The sequence below is a fragment of the Sipha flava genome, unplaced genomic scaffold, assembly GCF_003268045.1.
Source record: "Sipha flava isolate LNK unplaced genomic scaffold, YSA_version1 167_pilon_pilon, whole genome shotgun sequence".
Classification (NCBI taxonomy): Eukaryota; Metazoa; Arthropoda; class Insecta; order Hemiptera; family Aphididae; genus Sipha; species Sipha flava.
In genome coordinates this window covers 279,105-287,201 of record NW_020271856.1, presented here as the reverse complement: position 1 = coordinate 287,201, position 8,097 = coordinate 279,105, and positions in this window count along the sequence as shown.

Here is an 8,097-nt window from a genome sequence, read left to right as displayed (position 1 = left end):
CAATTAGATACAAATAATATAACTACAATTTTAAATATAATATAATAATACAATCTAATGATAATAGTTAGTCGAACTCTATCCAAGCAAAAATTTTAATAACAGGCTGTACGGCAAATGTATAAGTCAGTAATAAAACATAATTACTCGCAGGATAATAAAACTGCAAATAATATACCTATTGTATAGCAATAATCCGTATTTTTATTACGACAAAGATATAATAAAGTTGATGAAATGTTAATAAAAGCGGCAAACATTGGTATACGTATTGTATTATTATACGATTATACAATTTTATTACATTATAAATAATTGAGCCGTAGCGAGACACTTAAAAAATCAATAATTCGTAAAAAAAACTAAGTAATCGGATGACGTCGTTAATATACCTAATTAATGAAATCTGAAATGGTTGAATTCATTCATTAAAAAAAATGAAAAATCTTAGTTACAATCGTACATAAACACGTATCACGGTTAACCCGCGTTGGAAATTGACACCATTTAAACCTTTACCTCAGATAAAAAATATAGTAACAAACTCAAAAACAATTTGTGAAATTTGTATACAGGACCGGATAGATATAACGCGCGTATGTGCACTAACAATTACCACGTTACAATTTGAAAAAGTCGAACCGACACTGAAATGTGAAAATGTAATAGGTCCTAAGAGTCAAGTTAGGTTTAACTTGATAAGTTTTGCTGACTTCGTGGCAGTATATATGTTTTACGTGATTCAAACCAATGTGCGTACGTGAAACGTATACTATGAATGTACGAGTATGATAAACGGTGTGTGAGACGATTGATGAAAAAACTCGATAAGGTTCTGGTTGCAAACAAGAGAGAGAGAGAGAGAGAGAGAGAGAGAGAAATAAGATCTGCATACAATTATAAGAAACGTTGGGTGAATACCGCACGGCGATGGCGATTATGCGAATACATATCATGTGGATACTATTTTAAAAATGTGTCTACCAAAACGACTTTCGGTCTCGTTCGCACCGGATACATATAACAATTGTCGTACATTAACAAGTACAATACTTTCTAAGTACAGTGACGTAAGAAGACTCGCTAATACCTCCGGCAAACTTGGAAGAAAAGGTCTTTTAACCAATTAAACATTTGATGTGATCATTTTTCTTTTAACCTTTAACTTGATTATTTTTTTTTTTTTCTAAGAATACAATTTATATTTATAAGTTATCATTACAGTGTACATTTTAAACATTAAAAATTTGCTATTCTCGCTTTACGACTGGTGAATTCATTGATCATTTCTTTAGATGTAATTTCCTTAACGAATTATCTTTTGCTATTTTTATGATTTTATTATTAAGTGTATAATTAGAAAAAATATACATATTTCAAAAATGATAGTTAAAGGTAAAATTAAAATACGATTTTTGCGATCATTTGCAATTCGCGCCCCTGGAGTAGGCACGTTTAGTGAACGCCACTGCCTAAGTAATACGGTATTATAATACTGTGATATAAATTTACATGTGAGGCCGACGCACGATAAATGCTAATGACCCCTTTCATTAGCATTCAAAGAGCCCTTTGTCTTAAATAGCGTTGGCAAGATCAATATCGTACGGGTAGAAAAAGATAATGAGGAACGGCTCTTGACGGTTCAAGAGTGAAGTACAAACCATTCAAAGAAGCATGTTTGGAAGTCCACGGAAATGAGTCTCAAAAGAGTTATTTGACGACGAAATCTCTGAGAACAGGATTGACGAACTACCTCATCCGCACGACAAGCATCCCAAAGACTTTGGAAAGGTTCCATTTCATAAACAATATTGGTAACACTCGGTTGTGTACATTTATTATATTATATCCTTCATGAGCCCACCACAATATTTAAGGTATATCAAACCGTGGGTTGGATCTCCTAAGACCTCTGAATACAATAAATATGTATATCGTATGTGTATTAATTTGTTACACATAAAAAATAAGGCTAACGGCTGCATTTGGTTAGATTAGGTTAGCATGGACGTTGCGCCGATGATGTGGACCAAACGACGTGAGCGAAATCGAAATTCATAACTCTAAATGTGCATTTAAACAAAAAAAAGTGAATATCGGTAAAATCATGTATCGCATTCGTTGTTTTCAGTTGATACTTGCAATTTGCGTATACATTTCAACCGCTTAGTCCGCATTTTTTGTCTTACGTTCAACTTTTCATCTATACATCAATTAAACGATAACAATTTACAATGCATTTCGATAAAAAAAGTAATAAAAAACACGTACAGTGATAAAATATAATGAATTATCGCTTCATGCATTTTTCGTAGGACTTGATAGTACTATATCATATACCTATATGGCATGTGGCTTTGCATGTTTCTTAACTACATCGTAATGCTACTTTTTACGAAGCGCAGAAAACGTTAGCAGAAAAAAAAAAAAACGTATAGTGTGATTCGAATCACGTGTATAGGATACAATCTATGTTTATATCATCGTTAAAGCATGCGATTGCCTTCGATACATATTATTGTAATGCAATAGTTATTCGCTTCAACATAGGGGTGGACTGATATGGCGGATGGGAGGGCGATCGCTCTCTGAACCGTTAAGATTTTCGCGACCTTAAACATAAAATGGGCTCTCGTGTCAGTATTTCACACATCTGAAATATTCATAACCATCATACTTAAAATACCCGTAGTTTTATTTTATTTGTATATATTTTTCTATTTATTTTACTAATTGTATAAGTTTACTTAACGCAATATACTAATATGTATTAGGCTACATGAGGTCTATGCAAGTACCTATTATTATTAGTTACATATATTATTTTATAAAATTATTGGTAGATAGTTTATAGTGGTGATTAGCAGTATTTCGATGATTAACATAACATTTTCAAGAATATTAAAAAGATACGAATGAACACTAGTTTTGAATGTTGATGTTATTTTTGACGTAAATATCATGAGATATTTGTTTATATATATATATATAATATACTACTGTGTAATACATTTTTTCGTTCGTATAAAATGTTATCATCCGTGTAGTAACATCATAATTGAACCGATGCGAACTGCAGCTCGAATGCGTAGTTGAAAGTTTTGAATGTACAACACATTGTGTGTACACCCAAAAGAGTATGTCGGGGCCAGTACAGTAATAATGAAAGGCCGACGTAGCTTGCGCCCAGGGGTTTGGTTTTTGTTCGAGACCTCGCGCTGAATTACGGTGTAGAATCTACATTGTAGGTTGTAAAACGCAATCAATCCGCTGCTGATTTGTACGCAATAATCAACGTTTGCGAATAATCGGTGAACATCGATTATTTAACTTGCAACGCAATGCACGTTTGGCGATGGTCTTAAAATCCGTTCAAATGTATAATCTCACGAGGACGACGCCGTGTGCAGCCCAGCAGTTGCGGTGGCAGAGCCATCTTGACAAAATAGAGGACGGTTGTACGGCGAATTGTTATCAACGTACGAAACGATTTGTCGAAGTTTAAAAATTTACTGCGCACGTATCAACTGTACCCTGATGCATTTTTCCAGATGTTAAAACGTCCTTTTTCTTATCACATGTTCCCAAACGTGTCGTTTCTAAACATCCGTACCGTTACATCAATAACTGTTTTCAGGACCATACAGAAGAGGGAGGGGGCAACGAAGCCATTTCGCCCCGGGCTCCAATGTTGGAATATTTTTTAGAGGGCCCCTATAAAGTCTTGATGCGCAAGAATTAATAATAAAGCCTCGATTACACTGAGCAATTTTACACACTGCGTGTCGGCGATTAATGTCACGCGCGTGTGAGCGTGTAGCGACTTGTCCGATTACTTTGAACGATTAAATTATAAATAATATGAATAATATTCAAGTGTGTAATGGAGTACATACATTTAAATGAGCTTGATTGATTAAGGTTTAGAAAAATACGTTTGCAAGAATTTTGTTATCCTCAATGAGTATTTTGTTAATCGTATCTTATTATTATGGTCGAAGGGCCCCCAAATTAATTTGCCTCTGGCCCCAAAAAAGCTTGAGACGGCCCTGACTATTTTTTTCGACTCATCGGTTCAACCGCATGAGATCGGCGAGCACGCGTACGGTTTGGTTTTTTTTCACATCGCGTATCGGTAAAACGTTGAAAGAGTGTCACCGCCTGCTTGTTGATCTGCAATAGTGCACCGCAAGTTACGATGTAATGCGCACTCGGATACGAATCTACACCCGTATAATAAAATAGCATTTATTTACACGCGGGTAATCAACGCTCGGGTTGTGTCGGTTGCAGGGCCGTAGCAAGGGGATGGCGAGATGTACCTACGCCCCGAGCGCAATTCTTGGGAAAGCACAAAAATTAAAATCTTGCATTTAATGTTAAGAATTACAACGGTCAATATCAATTTTATTTACAAATCCTTTAACATCCTTCACATTAATTAAAGCAACCATTGAAAATAATATCTAATAAGCATAACATTTTTAAATTAAAAATACATAAGGGCACATTTTGAAGTTTCACCGCGAGCGTAATGTTTGGTTGCTACGGCACTGGTCGGTTGTATTGCTATTATTATTTTCGGAAGGCGGTACCAAATAGTTTTGAACTCCGGCCTGCAGAGTGCTCGTGTCCGTTTAATTGCACAGACTTCAACGGTGTTTTCGTTGCGAACGTGCGATTCGTTATCACTCGCTAGACACGTACGCGTTAGAGGGACCCGTATTTTGCGACCAGGACGCCTAAACCTTTGACGCAACCCTTTGAAGGTGCTTTTAATTACGATTATTGGGTCGGTTGGTCACGGGTAAACGTGCGATAAACCACAATGTAATGTCCAGAAACGTCTCCCGGGAACCGAGCGTTGCGTTTGAATTGGACCTCAACATGGACGTACTCACATACGGTGTAAGGGATGTTACTTAACGTCAAGTTCTTACATGTTGTTTTACAACGCGACCGATACATCAGTCAACCGTTATTATGGATAACTTCGACAACTTATACATTGTACATACTTCGTTCATATAATGATTACATTTTCATTGATTGATGTTCGTTCGGTGATCAAAGAGACCCAAAAAACCGTCAATATTTTTAATGGAAAATGGTCGAAACAGGCGAATACTTTGACCGAATTTCAATTGCAAACAAATCTTCCCGACACTTCCCGTACTCATTATTGTATTTTAATCCGGCATGCAGGAAAAGGTTTTCGGAGATAAAAGGAAAACACGTGGAAAACAACTTCACTAGCTACGTTTTAAATGATTTCAACCGAATGTGTTCGAAACATTCTACAGTTTTTTCCCGACAAAACGAGTGTGTGTACTGTTTTGTTTGCTCAGTTACTTATATTTCAAAGAACTATACAACGAACTCTCGATACGCTTTAAGATTCCCTGGAATAGCAAAAAAAAATTATCGCGTGGTATATTAATGACTCAATGAAATTAAAATAGGAACACGGCGCGCTATCTACCGGCTATGGAAAACACGCGGTTCTACATCACGGCACGATAATCAAGTTTTCAATGTTGGTCTTAGAATACGATCGACGGATTAAATCGTGTCGCATTGAGAACGCTATACGTAAAGTCAAACGAGTAACCCAAGGTTGGTTACCAATTGTTGGTGAAATTATGATATTTTTTATCTAAATGACGCTCGCATTTTCACATGGATGACAATCTGTGTGACAAACTCGCTGCGCTCGGATTAGGTATATCGAGTACAATTTTATTACTTTTAGGAAAATCGTACCCCCCTCCCCCCATAAAAAAATTAAAACGGTAAATTAAGTACAAAATATTTGTCATTATTGTTATATTGAAACTAATATTTACTGTACCAAGGGCGTACCCAAGGAGAGTGGGGGTTTTCGGGTCCGGATACCCCATTGAAATTTCTACATACTCAACGATTTAATAGTAAATAGTATAACCAATAATTGTATATAGTGTATTTTAATTTCCCATTATCTTCTCAATATACAAAGGGTATAGATTATATAACTATCATGTATAAACCATACTATAGTATATTAACAGTAATTTCTTGGTATTGAGTTTAACTATAATTATAATTAGAAAACAGATAAAATAAAAATGTTGGACCCCCTCCCATAAAAAATTCCTGGGTACACTCCTGTACTGTACTATTATTTCCAAAGGGTACCCACCCGTTAACAATGTATAAATAAATAAATAAAATAAAAATAAATATTTACTGTTGCAAATTAATAATACTAATAAATAAATGATATTATGAAATATTTTTTACAATAATAATAACAGATAAATAATATTGTAAACAACGACAAGTTGTACATAAATGAATAATACTAATATTTTTAACATTTCGTGGAACCGAAATTTGCAACCGTTAAGAGTAAAAATTATCGTGTCATTTTTCATTACATCCATGGTGAAGTTGATATAGACGTGCATAGTGCTCGTACATATTGCTTGCAATAACTGATGGTGCACGACAGTGACGGATCTAGGATTTTATTTTGGGGAGGTTTTGAAAAATGTTTTCCCCTGGGATATTTTTTATAACATTGCAGTCAGTGGTTGATAATGAATTAAGATAATAGTAAGTAATAACATTAATTTAAATCTAAGACTACTAATTTCTTGTACGAATAAAAATACAAATTATATACTTTCCCTCATACTTTTTTTTAAAAAAAAAATCTTTTTCTTAATTCATCAAATTATTGATTTTCATATATATTTTTCCTGATTTGGGAGGGGGTTCTCCCCTGTAGATCCACCACTGGTGTATGATTATATGACTAAAATACACCAAACAACCTTTGAAAACGAGTCTACTGTATTTACGTTTAAACATGACAAGTATCTTATTAGTACGCGACATTTAAGTAACAATCTACAAAAACGTGTTCTGTCTAAAACAGCGTACCGACAACTCAGTCGTTATAAATATATATAATGTATGTATTATTACGTTATAAGTATAGTCTGTTCAGCAAGAGTGCCGGTTCTGTGCGTGTAAAATAATGATCGAGCCTTCGTCGAGATCTCGTTTCCCCCTTTTAGCTACTCAATCATTCAAAAGCAGAGTTTATAATAAACATGTTTTTTTTTTAAAAAAAAAACCGTTTTAATCGTTTAAAACATGTTTATTTTAGTTATTTTTTTAAATAATTTTAAACATGTTTAAATCGAAATAAAATTATTGCTATAGGTTTCTTTATAATATAATATATAAACCTAAAGGAGTATAATTAAATATAATATTAAATATAGCTAATTAGCTACGTGCCTACGGCAAATAATTAATAAGTAATAACACTGATAATAACATATAAATACTAAATAGTAAAAATATAACAACAAAAATATGTACTACGTTTGAAACGTAAATAAATTATAAAAATAAAAATAAGTATATTGTAAATTAAAATTAAAAATAATTATTGACAACTAATCCAGGTGTACGTTAAGGTTTTTTTTTATATTAATGACTACTGTAGACTTGATATTGACTATTACTTATAAGTCATTGGGTATATTTTAATACTATGAAAATTAATATAATCATTTATTTACTAATAAATGTTATTAAAATACATAATATTAAGTATTATAATCTAGTCTCCATGCAATATAATAATATTTTTTTATTATTATTGTGATTATATGTGTTAGAATGTGATAAAATTCGTGTTTTTGTGTTTCCTATTTTTCAAAAGGTCTAATAATCAACTAAAAATTATAATATTGAAGTATTTCGTAGTTGAAAAATATTTATACATCATGCTATAATGATAATGTAGTCTGTGGTTACAATATTTACAGTCGTTTAACCGTAAACACTTTAGATCATAAGGTAAACACCATTTAATCACTGAACAATAAAAAATCGAATAATGAATTAACTATTGCAGAAAATGTAACAAAACTTGTAGTTGGTAGATGATAAGCCAAAAATTATGTTTTTTTCTGTTAAAACAATGGTTGTTTTTACATTGTTTAAATCAAATGTTTTAAACGATTTAAACAAAACCGCATTTGATTAAATTAAATGATTAAAACATGTTTTTAGCTAATGTTTAAAACAATATGT